The sequence below is a fragment of the Nuphar pumila genome, chromosome 4, assembly GCF_984573655.1.
Source record: "Nuphar pumila chromosome 4, dmNupPumi1.hap1.1, whole genome shotgun sequence".
Classification (NCBI taxonomy): domain Eukaryota; kingdom Viridiplantae; phylum Streptophyta; class Magnoliopsida; order Nymphaeales; family Nymphaeaceae; genus Nuphar; species Nuphar pumila.
This window is the reverse complement of record NC_143252.1, coordinates 1,969,035-1,981,047: the sequence shown is the minus strand read 5'-3', so window position 1 is coordinate 1,981,047 and position 12,013 is coordinate 1,969,035.

The window sequence follows — 12,013 nt, the reverse complement described above, 5'->3', positions numbered from 1 at the left end:
TAAAACAATGGTAAACATATTCATTAATATACTTTTCTCATCTTTAAAAAACTTTATTTTTTTATTTTTTCTTCTTGCATCCATCATTTTATCAATGTATACCACTTTTTATATGATTCTCCTTATCACTTCCTGCTTGCTTCACTTTTTGAATCCTCAAAAAATTTTGAAAGACGATGTTGAGATTCTGATTCTTGCGTTGCTTCTCATGCTGCCCACTATGGCTTAATGTGGATGAAAATGAGTTTTGATGATAGGATGGAAAACCCCACTTGGAGTAGGGCCAAAATAGCTCAAAAAGAGACAAGTCATGTGGATACATAAAAACATAGGTTTGAGTCCTCCTAGCACATGCTCTATAACTCGTGACCACACCTAAACCGGTTATGGAGTGCATCTGCATCTCTAGTTCCAACAAAGAAAGCCTCAGATCTCCAATTTTTTGAAAGAAAAAAAAAGAGTTTTCATGAGAAAATTTTCAGAAAAGAGGTTCAGAAATTGGATCCGAATTTAAGAGTTATGAGGTTTGTTCTATAAGGTTGCACGTGCTTTCATCCTCTGTTGATAAAAAAATCAGCTGCACCAAGAGATCGAAATTTTTATTTTTTGGGCTACGTCTTGTGAGTGTACATACCTTGTACACGAATCCTAAAAAAGAAGAGTTCAATGGCATGAGCCACAAGACTCGAAAAAAAGATGAAATAAGCAAAATATATCAATGTTAGGAAATTCAATACTTATAAAAATATAATAAATAAATAAAATAACTATAAAAAATAAATCGATTCTCACTTTTACGTTAGGTAGCTCTTTCTACGTTATTGACGAGAGCGGTGGAACACAGGCAATACTTCGATTAGGCATGGGTTCCAAGAGATGGGTGAGATAGGGGATCTGGGTTCTAGGGTAGGCTCAACTGAAGCAGGTCTAGTTGTGTTGGAATTTTGACAGAGTAGGGCTATAGCTAGGGATTTAAACTCAATATGCTAGGATAGTTGAAGGTGCCTCCCTATTTGTAGCTTTTATGATGCATGGATCCAGACACGTTTCTTGAATATTCAAGATCCATCTTTTTGGTCAGATTGAGATGGACGGTTTCTATTCAGTAGTTTTTGAATAATGGGTTGTAATTAATCCAAAAGAGTAGAGTTTTGTAAAGAGGTTTTGGACTTTGAAATATTCTATTTAGAGTTTGTAAAGAGGGCAGGATAAGTCTTGAGCGATTTTCTCCAAATGACGCTCAAAGAAAAGGCATTTGATGATAAATAGTGACAACTACAAACAAGGTTTGTCATTAGAAAAGTGCTAAAGACAAACCCAAAGTGCTAATGACACATAGAAAAAAATGTTATTGATAATCTCAAATTGCCCATATGTCATCAACATTTTTTGGACTACTGATGGCACATGATGTGACATTATTAATTTTTTGATAAAATAAAAACTACAAGTTAACTTGTTTCAGCCATAACTTTATATACATGGATGTTTGTTTGTGGTGATTTTTTATGCATTATAAAGATAACATCCTCTAATTTAATTTATATTTTAAATATAAAACTATATTCAATCATTTTGACTATAAAAAATATGTTTAAAATAGATTCTACTTGAAAAATAGGTTTTTTTATTAAACTACTTGATTTTTTGCTTGTTGAAAAGCTAAGATCATCTGGTTGAAAAGGTCTTTTGAACCAAAATCTTGAGAATGATATTTTGAAAGCCAAAAATAAAGTTGAAGTTAGTAAAACTTTGAAATATATTAAAAACACTAGATTTTGGTGCGTGAGTCCTGACATGAAATGACCCACAACCACTTTGCCTTATGTGGCCCACCTCTGAAAGCAACGGACACACCCATGAGCTTGCAGGGTTTGATCCTTGGTGCTAGGGTTTGTTGTTTTGATGTTGGTATTGGCGTTGAAAAGCTAGGTGATATCATTCATGAGAACCAAAGGCTAGTAGTATCAATGTTTGAAAATTGATGCATCTAATGAGACTAATGTCTCCCACCAGAACCTAATCAAGGAGAGGCTTGGCCTTCAAGTCTACTTGTAAGACCAAGATTTGGAATCAGTCATGAAGAAATTTTTCTACGTATTGAACGTATTAGTTAGGGTTTGGAATTGACTTTTGTTTGTTGGTAGCCATAAATTGAACCTCACGCGTTTGCTTGGCCCCTCAATGCGAATGGGAATCCTGCAATTGTGAGATTACAATTCACACAATGTTAAATGAATGAAATACGCGGTCACGCACTCATGAACGAGGTGTGAATCCAAATGGAGTGGCTTGTGTGTACGTTATTTTGTGTGTAACTTAAAAAAACTGAACCTGACACAAAGACCTGTCCGCGCTGGTCAGCCTGTGTCACACCTAACCCCAACTTGCTTTTCAGAATGCCTTGAAGCTCAGCTGGGACAGATATATTTTGCACCAAGCCCAATTCCAACAGCCCAGGCTCAGTTTGTGTGCATCCCTTGCTAGTAGTGGGGCCTCACCTTGCATGTGTTTGGGGGTTCAAAACCCAATGGTATAGTTGTACAACTGGTAAGGGTCTGACTAACCCAAACTTGCTTTAAAAAAAAAAATGTGAGCTCTCATTTTTGCCTAAAATTGGCTATTGATATTTGGAATGGGTATGACCACCACCCATGTGGTCTGCGGGGGTCCTGTGTCAAGCTGAAGACCCAGGATCGAATCCCACTGGCACATGGCAGATGCTGTTGCTTTAGCATGGTTGGGGCAAGTAATTAAGGCTGGATGGTTGTGTCTTCCACCCAGAGTTTTACCTCACACAGGGAGGTGGAACCATTAAATGGCCCTGTTTTTGGTGAGGGTTTTTTTGTTATATATATATATATAAAAGATTTTTCGAATGGGTATCTAGTTAATTGCAGTTTCATATCTTGATTAGTTTAATTGTTTCCACATATAGGTGAGGGTTTCTTTGTTATAAAAAAAAGGAGTTTTGGAATGGGTATCTAGTTAATTGCTGGTACATATCTTGATTAGTTTAATGGTTTTCACCACATATGTTTGGTTAGGTCATAATTTAAAAAAAAACACATACACGATATATGTAACAAACCCTAGCAAAACAAAACCATGGTAAAACGCATCTATAAGGTCAGGTTGCCTCATTCCAGCTGGCTCCCATGATTTCCAACTAGGTGGGACAGTCCTACCAAAAATCAAAATTGAGGACTTTATTTGTTGACCCAAAGGATGTGTTTTAACATGCTTGGTTGGTGAAAGAAAAGCATGAATTGGGCTTAATTGAACTTGTAGTGGAATTTGACCTTCAATATAAATATTTGATGATTGTGCACATTGTTTTTTTATATTTATTAAAATACCTGTATAAATAATCAAACTCTCTTAATTATATATATATATATATATATATATATATATATATATATATATATATATATATATATATAGAGAGAGAGAGAGAGAGAGAGAGAGAGAGAGAGAGATGCTTTAACATTAGGTGTAGGTGCTTGATGGGTTTTTCAGTTTTATTTTATTTTATTTTTAAATTTTGACCGTACAGATGTGATCTATGTATTTATAGGAATCAACTCTTGATGTATTCGACTCGGACACACGGGTGGGTTTTTATAAGGTTCAAAAAATCAATGGACCAAAATCTTTTTAAATGTTTGCGGCTCCAAATATCATTTTTTTCATCGAAAACACATGATCCAGGTGTGGATTCCTCGTAAATCGATCATGCCCAATAAATTTATGGGGTGAGAACTGCCAAAAATATACCAGGATAGCAGAAAAACCCATCAAACATAATGTTCATGCACCTATGCTCTACTATATATATATATATAGGTGCTCTAGGAGTACCTACTCCCACCTAATATAAACTTTAGATTTTCAAATTTCTTAAACTTTGTTTGTTAATCAGACTCTATAGATATGATCTATCAGCTTAATAGTAAACCAAAACAAGTTTTGGATCATATGTGTATTTTTTAAGACCTTTAAAAATCATCAGCTCACAATGTATCAAAATTCCATGACTTAAAACATCTTATTTTTATGTCCAAAAAACATGATCCATGATTCCTATCAAATAAACTATGTTGAGTACATCCATAAGGTTTAATTGCTAAAATACAACTTACAACCATGATTTCTAGTATATATTGGCAATGATAAGGTCTATTTGATTACCTACTCTCACCTAATAGAAACTTTAGATTTTTAAATTTCTTAAACGTTTTTTTTTATGAAAGCCTATAGATATAATCTATAAACATCATTTAGTATAAAACATGTTTTTGGATCATGTGATTATAGCATACATGCATGTTTTTTAAGACCTTTAAAAATCAATAGCTCACAATATATCAAAATTTTATGACTTAAAAAAGCATATTTTTATGTCAAAAAAACACATTGCAATTGAACTTGCCTAAAGCAACTGTATAACAATACATATGGATATGGATAAGGGCCGACTTCCAATTCATGTGTACCTGCACACTTTCAATGCATTTACAACAATACATATGGATTTTCACTCTGCTTATGCCACAAATCTGGGATTGGATTTACTGGAAAAGAGTAGCAAACACTAATTAATCTAGAAAAAGAGAAATTTTAAGAAAATGCGAGAAATAACTGAAAATAAAAGAAATTATTAGAAATAACTAGCAATTAGCTTGAAACTTAAAACTAAAAGTTAGATAACAAATTTCTCAATTCTCAAAACTAGCAATTAGTGTTTTTTGTGATGATTTTTTTACCAGCGCTAAAGGTGTTTTTGCCCCTTTTCATGTTCTTTTTTGGCCGTCCATCATGCCTTGTGATGAATTTCCACAAGCATTCCATCGGCTATCACTCACTATATATATATATATATATATATATATATATATATATATATATATATATATATATATATATGAGATGAGCGTGACAGTGGACGACAGTCTCATTCCATTCTAATAGGTCGTAGTTGCACTGCTGATCGCACTTCCGATCAATGGTGCAAAAATTTTTTACACAAAAAAAAGACCTTTAGCAGCGGTTCTAACCATCATTAAAGGCCGCATGGGCTTATCTCTTAAGGCCTTATTTGGGCAATTTTTTTTTTAAGCCACTGTTTACGCATGCGATCAGTGGCGCAACTGCGTCCGAGTTGCGTCGGATGAGATGGACGCTCACGTCTGACCTTATGAGCGTCTACTGTTACGATTTAAAAGCCAACGGCCAAGATCTAACGTACGTTTCATGGGGGTGCGTCGCCCCCCAAACGTATTAAATGAAGACAATCAGTTTTGTTGGTTGTGAAGATAAAACAAGCTAATTGTGAGACGTATTCAGGATATTTTCTGAAGATAGGAATATGAAAATGTTGATTCTTATATATTTATTTATTAAAAATAAAAAAACAACAACTCTATGTGATTAATGAAGAAAAGAAACCCGCAGGCTGTGCACATCTGGCCAGCAACGGTTGCGTTAAGATAATTGACATGAATTAGGGGCGGCAGATCTAACCCCACTACTGCTGTTAAGATCCACCCCGTTAATTGCTTTCATCGATCAGTCCTCACAAGGCATGGAGGTTGGTGGACTACCTAAAGTTTAGGTCGTAAGGAAGGTTAATTGCACATTATCAAAAAACGAAAGAAGAAAAGAAAATATGATGTTTCCATTTGTGCATCAAGTCATCTTTTGTTTCATCGTTTTGAGTTAGAGATAAAAAAAAAAAAAGATAAAAAGGATACAAATATGCAAAACATATACTCTCTTAAGAAAATGATGTTTGCTATATGATGGATAAAAGGTGCATTATTTGTATTTTGTATACATGGCTATAAACAAATCAATTGAATCTCAACAAAAAAAAGGATGTTATACAAATGATGTCTTGTATGCCCTAACTATACAACAAATCAATTGAATATGAACAAAGTAAGAGAGGAAAACAAAATGATTCTCGTTTGGAAGTGATAATGGTCTTTCAATGACCCTGCCCTCTGGGACTAGGACCAGACGCCAAACACCCCATCCAAGTCACCAAAGCAGTTCTGGCCTTCTCATAGGCTGTAGGGTACATGACCAAGTAGTCCTTGCCTGAAAACTCCTCCCCCATGGGCCTTGATGCCTCCCCTTGCCAGAAGATGAGGCCACATAGCAAAATGGCTAACAAGAGGGTATACAAACTTTGAGACCTCATGGTGATGGATATTTCAAAAATCTAGGATAATACTGGAAATTAGGGTTTCTATGCTTAGAGAGAGTCTGAGAATTTGTGGTTCTTGAGGCTGTGGACTCGCAAGGGAAGGTGGTGACCAAAACCTAAAGTGTGGATTAATGAGAATGAGATGGCTTGCACACAAATCGCTTGTATTTATAGGGCAAAGTTCATGAGTAGTAGTAGGTAGTGTTGGTGTTGATGGCATGCACCCTAGGGCTGTAATACCAAAACCTACTTGACTTCTTGATGAATGGCTTATTTGTTTTTTAGTCTTGAGAATGACAAGAGATGGGCTCTGACTTTTCTGTTTTGACCTCTGAATTTGGGGGCTTACATGCTCATATGGGATATAAACCTTAGGGCCATTTTCGTCATTCATGAGAGTCAAAGGCCAATTTTGCCAACGTTTTGATTTCAGACTTCTCTGGTTGGTTTTGACCGAGAAAGAGGGGGTGATGTTGGTCTCTGGGTTTACGTGTGGATCAAGACTTGGAAGCAGTCAAGAGAAATGAAATTTTCAAGGGAAACTTGGCGGTGTTTGAATTAGACTCGTTTTGTTGGTTGGAACCGTTGAATTGTGCATCCTACGTTCACATTTATTTATGCAAAGCGACATAAATTGCATTTATTAGTTCCTACCTAGCAGCAGGTGGAAAAAAAGTGATCGATTAAAGGTATTTTTGCAAAATGGTCCCTGCTTTTTCTTAGATATACAAATTACTCCCAAACTTATTCGAATTTACAAATCAGTTCTAGAATTTTCATTAATTAACCCTTGAAAATCAGTCCCTCAAGTTAACATCAGTTATATTTTCTATGCGACAAACGTTAAAAACGACAAAATCTCGTTTTTCAAAAACTCGTGAGAATTTGAAATTTTTTCATAAATCTTGCATTTTTTGGGCAAAATCTTGGCAATAAAAAATAAATTTTAAAAATATTTTTATAAGAAAATATTAATAAACTTTATTTAAAAATAAAAAAACACAGTTATTCATGATAAATAGCCATTTAAAATGTAAATATCTCGTTTAAATCACAGTATTTATGTTTTTTCATAAATCTCACAATATTTTGAAAATCTTGCGAGAAATTACGGTTTTAAACTTTTAGATAATTTCTCACGATATTATTGCGAGATTTTAATAAATCTCGCGATATTTGTCACTGTGGACTCTATGACGGTATGTCGATAACTGTTAAAGAGAAGAAAAATGACTGGCTTGCCCTGATGGGGGGGGGGGACCATTTTGCAAAATGCTAAAAAAGATAGGACTAATTAGCAAAATGTGGAAAAATGACTCTTATACCTTCATACAAGGACCATTTTGCAAAAAACAAAATAAGGTAAAGACTAAATGATCAGTCTGCCCCATAGCGACAAACTTTTTTATCGGCAATTTCTTGTTTTTCAAAAACTCGTGAGAAATTGAAAAAATTCCATAAATCTCGCATTTTTGGCAAAATCTCGACAATAAAAAAATTAATTAAAAAATATAAAAAATATTTTTATAAAAAAATATTAATAAAAATTATTTAAAAATAAAAATATATGATTTTTTCTTGATAAATAGCCGTTTCAAATGTAAATATCACATTTAAATCGCATTATTTATGTTTTTTTCATAAATCTCATGATATTTTAAAAATCTCACAAGAAATTGCCGTTTTAAACTTTCACGCAATTTCTCGCGTTATTATCACGGGATTTTCGCTAAATCTTGCGATATTTATCACTATGCTATGCCCTTATTCAGAATTTTTAAGAAAACAAAAACGAAAAGTTGTGATGGTTTAAGTTGAAGAAAAAAATAGGTTAAGGTAAATATTGAAGAAAAAATAAAATTGTGATAAGCAGTGTGCAAAAAGAAAATAGTGGTTTGATAATGGTTTACCTGAGATCAAGCAAATTTGTAAAATATGTGGATTTCACCTCACCACCTTGATCATTTTCTCAAAAAAGAAACGGATAACAAGAAATATGGCAAGAAAGTAAAAGATAAAAAAGCTCTACGAGAATGGATAAATCCCACAAACCATTATATTTGGTGGTACAACATTTTAGCAATTCCAACCTAGTAAACAAATACAAAACAAACTCTTTGATGCAAATTGAGTTGTCGATTTGAGAAGAAAACTACGTTATGCTATTCCAACACATCGAAAGGAAATAGAAAAAATGAAAAAATTACACAAAAAAACAATTTTAATCACTCAATTCCAACCGTCTATCTCCGGAGCTCCCTCATCTATAAATAGATGAGAGTTCTTAATTCTAATTCAAGTAGACTTCCTAATCTGATAACTCTTTAAAAGATAAAACTTATCTTAGTCTAATAAAATATGGATATTAGATCCAATGCATAATTTAATGTCTATTACAAATGAACTAATTATTAAAATGATCCAAATGACAAAAAAATCCAAAATATAAATTAGATTCAGATAGATCCTTATAGACTCATCGTCTACTCCGCTGCTACATCATTCTTGCCAGATTGGAGAAGACTTGCCCTCAAGTCTAGATCTCATTTATGTTTCTTTTAATTTTGCTCCACCTTGTGAGTTATATATAACACCCCAGAATTTCTAACTTGTAAAATTTAGAAAAATTTTGAAATTTTAATAGTCAATCATTTTTCAGAGTTAAAACTCTAGTTCAGCAGAAATAGTAGTTTGAAAAGAAAAAGTTGGTGAACCCTAAGCGGATTGCAGGCAAAAATTTCAACAAACGAATTGGGTCCCCAAAAATCTTGGATGTAAGCCCGCATTTTCATACATCCATTAAAAACCATGAAGATTAATGTTGATACAAAATTTTGAGACTAACCTTTTAAATCACAAAAATTCCTTTTTAAAAGATGTGGGGATGCCATTCAAACTTCGACCATCCTTCACCAAAGCGAAGGTAAAGCCAGAGCATGCCTTTTCATTTTGTAGCACAACTCACACAACGGATTATGCAAAAAACAAAAAAACGTGTATCTGATCTAAACTAATAAAATTAACTAAATGAATAAAATACAACAACAACAACAACAACAACAACTACGCCTTCATCCCAAAACAATTGGGATCGGTGATATGAACCAACAAAGAAAATCATTCTGGGTCTTCCACATGAATCCTTCTCCTCCATTCAATTCTATTCATTGCCATGTCCTCAGTGAGGTTCAAAGCATTCATATCCTTTCCTATCACCTCCATCCATGTCTTCCTAGACCTACCTCGACCTCTTTTAACTAATATATTTTTCCATTTCTCCATCCTTCTAACTGGAGCATCATTAGGCCTTCGTCGAATATGTCCAAACCACCGTAAATGATTCTCTCTCATCTTATTTTCAATGGGTGCAACACCTACCTTCTTATGTATCTCCTCGTTCCGAATCTTATCTTTTATTGTATTTCCACACATCCATCTCAGCATACGCATCTCATCTACACTCATTTTTTGAATATGATGTATCTTGGCAACCCAACATTCTGTACCATATAGTAAAGCGGGCCTAATAGTCGTCCTATAAAACTTTCCCTTCAACCGCAATGGCATTCTACGATCACACAACACTCCAGTTGCACTCTTCCATTTCATCCACCCAACCTTTCCAGACTAATAAAAAGAAGGAAAGATAGTAAACACACCTTTTCAGGCTCGGGGTTCATTTTTTGGCTTCAAAGTTCTTTTCGTCCGTTCGACAACACTTTCGCAGAAAAGTGAGGGTTTTATGCAGTTGTTCAGGCAGAACCTCCATGCAAGTGATGAACATCGAAGAGTCGGGTGGCAACAGTCTTGCATTTGTTCTTCTTAGTGTCAGCTCTCAGATGTCTTCCCTTTCCCCCCTTTGATCATAGAGGTGAGCCCCTATTTATAGGCGTTCAAAATAAATCAAGATCATAAAACTTTTCGGGTACAGATCTGGTCTAAGTGGATTCATGCTCACCTCAAATAAGAGATGAGGTTTTATTCAGAGAGAATACTCTCTCAGAATCGTGTAAAAGTGGTTGGAGATGAGGCAAATGTGCTTCATTTACTCAAACTAATTGGATGGTTAAACTGGTTTGTTTGTCGCGAGATGGACATCTAAACAAGTTTGGTCGTCATCTATAGACAAGATAAGCCAAATGTTGAATAAAATGAGATAGTCGTCTAGTGTCGAGCTGCTAAACTAAGATAACTGTCCAGGGTCAAACCACTAGACTGAGATAGCCATCCATAGTCGAACCACTAAACTCAGATAGCCATCAAAGGTCGGACCACTAAACTAAGACAGTCATCCAGTGTTGGACCGCTAAACTGAGATAGTCATCTAGTGTCAGACTGCTAAACTGAGATAGCCGTCCATTGTCGGACCGCTAAACTAAGATAGTCGTCCAGTGAATCCTCTAGGTTTTCTCGTGTTGTCCTCTTTATGAACTCTAACCTGCAGCTTGATTCTTCCGAAGATGTTAGTATTTTGGGTATCTTGAGAAAATTGGGTGTTTACAATTAAAACCAAGGTTTTTATGTAAAAACAGTGTTATACAAAAGTCTTTATACAAAATGATAAAATGTACTCATGAGCGAACATAAGAGAGAATAAATTCTTGATATCATCGTGTCATTGCGCTATCACTTGCAACATCAACCTACTCATCATATGTATCCTATAAAACGGGACAGACTCATGAAAGCCTTGTAGGTGCAATAATATTAGACAAGAGAACAAGACTAATAAGAATATTTATCATACTTCAAAACATTCGGTCGCACCCAATTGGACGGACCACGAGTTGATATAAATGGTGTATCATTTCTAGTTTGAAGAATCAGTGTGAACATCATAACTTTGTTTTGATTATTATCTATCCGTGGGTACTCACAGGATAAAATCATAGAAACAAATGAGACCATTCAAGAATTTATTATTTTATGTAAATTGATAACCCGAATGACTAACTGAGTCTAATCCAAAGGAGACGATTTTAAAGACCAAGAGAAAATTCTCCAAAAGTAGGAATAAATAAATGATGCATCCTAACTTCTGCAAAAGTACCATATAGGATAATAATTAGTAACTTTGTCCCCTAATTACAATCATCGGGGACGTCGAGTCATTGCCACTCGATGAGCATAGTTGTTAACAACATTGTCTATCGAAGTTTGTACCTCATATCCTCTCTATTGATAGAACTAAAGGATGAATGAGTGTGTCAGGTTTTCTTTTATTCAACAACTCATTCATCAACATCTGGTCTTTTAAACTGAATCGAGCATCTTGAATGTGAAGGCGATTATGTATTTGTACATGATTTTTCTGTAATACAATGCATTATCGCACAATGAAGTTTGTCATAAACCTCAATTCATTCATCGATGTACGAGCATATCATGCATGTCTGATAGTACTACTGTGATGAGAAAAAAACTGGTTTCTCAGAAAGAAGGCCAATAAAAACTATTAAAATTTATGATTTTTCAAACCTCATGTCGAGGGCATATCCGGGTCATCTCCAAATGCCAAACGGAAGGACTTGACGTAAGTATAACCAAAGTCTACGTAGTTGAAGTCCTTCATTTTATTGGTTCGAAGAGAAGACTCAATTGCGAATACCTGAGTTATGGCAGTCTCAACTTATTTAAAGTTCAAACCATGTTCAAATAGTGTTTCGAAGAACACTCTAACACTTTTAGGTTGTCCGATCAAAACTAATGTAAAATCTTTGATGCATGCAAGTACGAGGGCCTTATTTTGTTTGTAGGATAAGTGGCACAAGTGTATGCCGAATATTCTGAATATGCAAA